Source organism: Phalangium opilio, unplaced genomic scaffold (assembly GCF_054372755.1).
Source record: "Phalangium opilio isolate 3A_F unplaced genomic scaffold, DU_Popi_V2 ptg000329l_1, whole genome shotgun sequence".
Classification (NCBI taxonomy): domain Eukaryota; kingdom Metazoa; phylum Arthropoda; class Arachnida; order Opiliones; family Phalangiidae; genus Phalangium; species Phalangium opilio.
In genome coordinates this window covers 3,694,875-3,701,804 of record NW_028324226.1, presented here as the reverse complement: position 1 = coordinate 3,701,804, position 6,930 = coordinate 3,694,875, and positions in this window count along the sequence as shown.

Sequence of the window (6,930 nt, the reverse complement as noted above, 5' to 3'; positions counted from 1 at the left end):
CATTTTATGGCATTTTGCTTCTGCGAAAATTACTTTCTCTTATCCGATTTTAAAATCGATATAAAAAGGGTATGCAGTCAATCAAAAAATCGAAAGTGAACGTAAAATATTATCAAGATTGTTCAGTTTTTTTTTTCAAATTTTTACTAACTTAGTTTCATTTTAAAATTATTGACCCCTTTGGGTTCAAGCGCGTAAAATTTAAATTCTTTTTGGGAGCAGGACAGCCCTGGCCTCTCTAATTGGTACCAAAAAGGCGGGTTTAATTCAAAAACAAAATAATAAGTTTAATATCTAAGAGTTATTATCGAAGCTGGAGGCTTTGCTCGGAGGTCTGTGTTCATACGCATTTCGCGCATTTTTTGTGGTATCATAAGTTCATAAGATATCTTCCATAAGTTTGTCACTGGTTACTGAGAGCTTTTGATGAAGTGACGTAGGTGAAACGTCATAGATTCTCGTAAAGCGACGCCTGGTGAGGTGCTGTCAAAGGTTTAGTACGGATTAAATATGAAAATGGACTGCAAAAACCGAGTGTAGTCAATTCTCGCTTGTCGTTCTTGAACTAGCTCTCGATAAGTCTCTAGCATTACGAAGTATGGGTAATGTCATACTTATGGAACATATTTTATAAATTTATGGTGATACCGATGCAAAATTGGTAATGCCATAAATTTATCGATGCTATAGTAGGAGGTACAGTACGAACAGTACAATTTAAGTTTTAAATTTTCAGTGCCTCAGAGCAGAGGATAATAACTTAGAAAATATTTTATTTTGGTTTAAACCGTGGATAATTTCTAATGAGGTTTGATCAATCATATTCGCTATTAAAAACGACACTTTTTCGCCCATTTTGGTGACGATAAGCGATTGAAAAATTTGCTACAAAGTTAAAATTAGTTTTTTAAATTTTGGAGATATTTGAACGGTTTTACTGGTATTCCAGGTTGAGTTACCCCGGATCTTATAAACTCTTCAACGAATATAGGTAAATTTGGCGATTTGTCACTAAAAACCATGAAGTGAGCAAGGGTAAGTTGAGATCTCAAGGTCATAGCACTGTTTGGTTTCAAAGCAAAGTACCTTCAGACCATCTTTGGCTTCGTACCGTTTAGTTTCTAATTTTTTGCTGGGGTTGTCCATAAAAATAGCCCCTTTATGGCGTTATTTTATGGTTCTTGCGGGGGTCCTCCATAAAGAAAGTCTTGGGTGTTTCATTCCCTTCAAATCTAGACTTGCGACGATGACGTAAATGATGTTCTGTATTTTTTCTAGTATTTAGTAGAGATGGGCCGATACCAGTTTAAACCGATACCGATATGATCCGATACTTCGGAAATCGATACGTACCGATACCGATATTTTACCCGATCCTTCGATTAAACCGATATCAAACCGATACCGATATGGTATCGGTATCGGCCCATCTCTATAGATGATTCTCGATCCAATTTCGGTACTTGAAACTATAAAACTGGCTTATCATACGACAAACCCATTTTGAACATTAGTAACGTTATCCAAAAATAGATGAAAAACTGTGCTTTCTCAGAGTTTAGGCCATCTAATCTTAACATAAGTATTTAATTTCTTTAAAAGATATCGGGTAGAAATATCGGTTCATTTATAACCGATACCGATATATCGGTTAAAGCCAAATATCGGTACCGATACCGATATGGCATCGGTATCGGCCCATCTCTAGTATTTAGTTTTCAGGCTAGGAGGATTGATACCATTTACACTGCAGGAGGGCCAGGCTACTTGGTATTGCACTTAGTCCACCAAGGAGCCTGTGCCTCCTCGTGTAAATAGTATCTATCCGAATTTTAAAAATATGCATACCAAAGCGAGGGAGGAGTAACCTCTGTACCTACGGAACGGCAACAAAGTCCTCCCTGGCCTCCCAGCATCCTCGATGGGCGTTTTGGTAAGGTCTTAACTCTTAAGGTACGATGCCCCTGTGTCTTGAAAATATGAGGACTAGTTTATGTTTTCAAATGGCGCTAGGCGGCAGCACTTAACAATCCCTACCAAAGGCAGGATCGTGCGCAAGGTACTCTGGGAGACTCAATACCGCACATGGCCAACAAAAACTTCTACTCCATCTCACCTCTATCCTTCAAGATTAAATGAGACATATTTCACTTGTTGGAAAAAATCGCAGCTTTTCTTGCCTTATTGAGAAATAGAGTCCATGGTATAACCAGCACGAATTTAAAACTTTCTCTACACTATAATCTCATGATATTCAAACCCAAAAAAAAAAAAAAATACCAGTCTAAACCACGACATTTTGCAAGACACGGAAACTGTTTTCTCCAAGTAGCTTTCACATTTCTCAACTTGATAAAGTACAAGTAATAAATAAAAAAACACGTTGAAATCTTTTAAATTCCCCGACAAGATGAAATGCATGCCGTATTATCTACAAAGGAAGTAGTCAAATTTATTCCATTTTTAACAAGATATAGAGGTCACGAGTAAACTAACTGCCATTTAACCCTTTCACCTAACATAAAATATAAGGTAAAAAAATCGGCAGTAGCGGTACAAGGCCATATTTAAATTATGGAATATGGTATTTGTGTAGTCAGAAGTAGATAATTTAAGTTGCTCTTCCCTTAAGTCGTACCATAAGTATATAATACTTCTCTTCGAGAGCAGTGTATAATCACAAAGCGGGGTAATTGTAACATGATTCTTCCCAACATCATTTCCAACATTTGGAGGAAGGTTACTAAACCGAATCACATACGCGATAAATAGTTCCCTCATCATTACTCTATTAACGCTTAACTATTTGCCAAGGCGCATGCGCTTGTGGATTTTAGTCCCACGTCAAGACAATCAAGGTTTGTGCATTGATTGGTGAGGATTTAGTAAATACCAAACAATTATAGAATTCACCCTAGCACGGTGCGATGCCCATCTGAAGTTTGATGAGCGGGAGAGCAAACAAAAAGGGTTAGCCTGGGTAGATTCATGTTACATAAACTAAAGTCTTAAGTGGATACAGAGTGTCATACTTCTTCTATTATCCCCTTCTGAGAATACGTAACCATTAGAAATTGATTTACTATTATGTTTATTTATATTTCGAAATAGGTGATGTCTCTTTCAAGAACAAGAAACTACAAACCATACCTACGGTAAGGTAACTTCGTACTAATCAACTTCCAATTAATATTATTCAAAAAGAATGCCATAAGGATAATAACTGTCATTTCTGGAATGTAACAGTTCTAGTTGGATATGATATTACAAAGTCAGGTGGTGTATACGCTATACGTTTAGTTGTATTTGAATGCGACCTTGATTATGTTAAGAATTTTTCTTTTAATAGTTAGATATACCGGTATTTACAGAAATATGCGGAATATAATTAAAACTAACTAAGCTGTCGCCTTCATTAGTAAATGGAGAGGAAAATAACTGAAACGGATTTCTGGTGGTGACAATCTTTGACGACCCCCCTAAGGCAGTCTGGGGATTATCCAAAGTTTAGTTCGCATTGCTGCGTCAAAACATTTGGGTGAAATTTTATAAGAATGTTACGATAAGCAAGAAGCGATATCTAGTTTACTAGGGAGAAGGTATAAGATGCGCGCAAATAGTCCCAGTCCCCCTTTCAAAATGCAAGGGGGGACGTAAAAGGAGGCCGGGCTATTTCGCCTCTCCGCAGTCGGAAATACGTAATTTTCGTCATTCGCGTCGCGCTGACGTGCGTTTTCAAGAACCAATGAGATGCTGGTTCAAGGTTGTAATTTAGAGGCGAGGATTAACTCCGGACCTACGTTTGGACTGGAGATAAAGCTAGAAATGTGGACAATTTATATTTTCTCCCAAATAATAAACTAGATATCACTTCTAGGATAAGTTTGTTATTGAATCCGATAGACCCTTTTCAAAGGTTTGGGGGTAAAATAAAGTCTAGTGTTTGACCATCTGGTTTCCTTACGACGCAACACTGATGGGTATGTGAACAACAAAGACGATTGACATGGCTTAAAGAATAAGGGTATTTGATGGACTAGTAAGGTCGAACCTCTATCTAACGTCTTTGGAGTTTGGACCCACACACCGGATGTTTCGTCCTAACCATATTCAAGCAGACGACACTGCCCCCCTTTTGAAAATGATCTAAGGAATGTTAGTTCTTTGCTCAAAAATATGTCACCTCATCACCCTAATAAAACGCCACCGCCTGATAGGGTGCTTTTTTGCAAGAGAATAATGCCCATCGGTCAAAACTGGAACAGGGTCATGGCAGATTAAGTTGAGCAGGGGTTCTAAATATTACGAGTCCATAAACTTAAAAACTTGATATACGAACATCTTAATCTCTCCACGCTCAAGCCACGGAAGCAGCTTTATTTCCCTTACGATATAGTGTTTATAAGATCCATGGTTTTTGGTACGAACATGACTGTATTTTAAACATTAAACAATTTATGCAAAAATTTTGTCTAGCAAAAATAATAGCGCAAACAGGAATATACATATAGCTACTAGGAATCATTGAGTCCCCATATCTCCCATGTTAATTTCTATAGGCAGGTTTTATGGGCCTAGCTTGAGAACTTTATATCCATCACGCCTCATAATTCTGAAGTCTTTCTAACTGTATTTTGATTGGTTGGTAGCAATGTGAATTCAATGCATGCGCAAGGTGCAACGCACCGCAAGGTAAAATTAGTTATACAAGGGATAGACTTAATTTTAGAAGTAGGAATGGAGAACAGAGTAATGTGGGCGCACGCCAAAGTCCCGGAAGGCCATCCAATGGACGGAGGGGGTATGAAAGAAGAGGTGGGTCATAGCGACAGAGGTAAAAAAGGAATTACGTATTTTTCGCCGTCCCCGTCAGCAACGTCATCAAAACGTAGTTTAAGTGAGCCAATTAGATAATTTAAACTATTCGTTACGTGTTGGAGTGAGGGGCTCTAAGAGTCGGACCGAAGTAAATACTAACCGTTCTCCATTCCTAATTCTAAAATTAAATCTATCCCTGGTTATTCCTAACGATTAGTCTAGCTCTTCCCACAAAATACGCAGTCCTAGATACGTTGAGAACATTCATATGTACACAATGATTCCACTTAGCTGTATGCATTCCTGGCGCAAACTAAAACCTGTCTCCTTGAGGACTCCTAAGCATATTATAATTTCGAAATACATTTTGTTTTTAATGAAATATGATACGGTGCAAGTAGGCCGATCAAACAAGGGAGGGTTAACAAATGTTTTCTGAAGAACATGATGTATTTTTAAAAGTTTATCCGACTTTCAAAATGAATAAGAAGAAAATGAAAAGAGATTCCTTTCTTAATTCACTTTTCTTTCGAACTGGCGGGTTTTTATTTTGATCATGACGTCACAACTTTGTTTTTTATGAAAAGAGAATGCGAAATTTCACCCTTTTACGAGCCTGTATGCAAAGTTATTATTGTTATTATTCCAACTCCCCAAAAAAACTGGTCTTTCGAAGGGAGATCGAAAACTGGGTCAAGAAATATCCAGTTTAAATTATTTTCTCCTGACTTATGCAGACGCTTGGTCTAGCGTTTAAAACGTGACTTCTAAAAATTGACAGATTTGTACTGGAGGTCTGGTCAATAACAAATTGGAGATACCTCGAACATGGTGCATAAAAGTAAGGAATAGAAACTGTCTTCAAAGGCGACTCGCGGTATTTAGTTTGTTTAGAAACTACCGATGAAGGGGTGTGGCTATAATACAGTTTTCAGGCTAGAAGGATTCATACCATTTACACAAGGAGTCCAGGCTAGTGTGGGAAATAAGGCGATGACACAGGGCAAATGACGAGTTTAAAAATTGCCTGGACCAGTTTAAAAATTAAATCGGATGGGGGTCAGTGGTCCACGGGACCACTAAGGAAGTTCAAGGGTAACCAGAGTCCAGACAGTAACTCAAATATTTTAACTATCCCCTTCTTTAGTTTAGCAGACTACATGCCCTGGTCATTGGTCATGGGCCAGTTTATTTATTACAGGTCAGGGGGGTTGCTGGCCTAATGTCCAGTTTAAAAAAATCCTTATTTCCCACCCTGGTCTAATCTACTTGGAGGACAAAAGTTCAGACTATAGAGCGGTACTGAGAAGAGACGACGTGACGTCCATATTGGTAGTCTAAACTGTATGGCCAGAGCTGACGACTTCCAATATGGACGCCAAAACCGAGGTAAGAGATAGGAGGGCGTGACGTCACGAAAAAGTTAATGATAGTAGACTATTATGTCCTCCAAGTAAACTGGTCTCATTGTGTAAATGGTATGGATCACCCTAGCCTGAAAACTATGTATTGTCCTAACCAAGGTCTAACTCCACCAGCGGACGAAAATTTAGACCAATAATATTAAGAGAAAGTACCCCCTCCTCCCAAGAAATGTCCAATCACAATATAACGGAAGTTACAGAACAAAAAAAATTGTCCAATTAACTGGCAACACTTTCCCGCACCCTCTAAATAAAGCCAAAAATATGTAGAGCCATAGGAGCGGTTGACCCTAAAAATCACATGACTTATGAGGTTAAACCGTCTTTAAAATTTTGGGAGTCAGCAAAACTAAAGAATATTTAACGAAACCTCCATCTTGAGGACGGTGTCACACTTAAAAACCTTCACTTTTGATAATTCGGAGTTAATTATGCGTTCTTGGTATTAATTAAAAATTAGTTCAATTATTAAATAATGTTAATTGTCAATAAATATCCCGTGGTCCTATTTAAATTCTCATTATAATGAACAATAAAATTTAGGCGGTGTTGATAAAAAAAAAGTTCATTGAGTGAGTTTATCTAAAGCGAATAATAATTAAACCCTATTTTATTTTATTTTATTTTTCTTCTTAGGGTGATCTCAGTATAATTAAGGTCTCAGATCCTGGCATTGACAAGGGCTTCA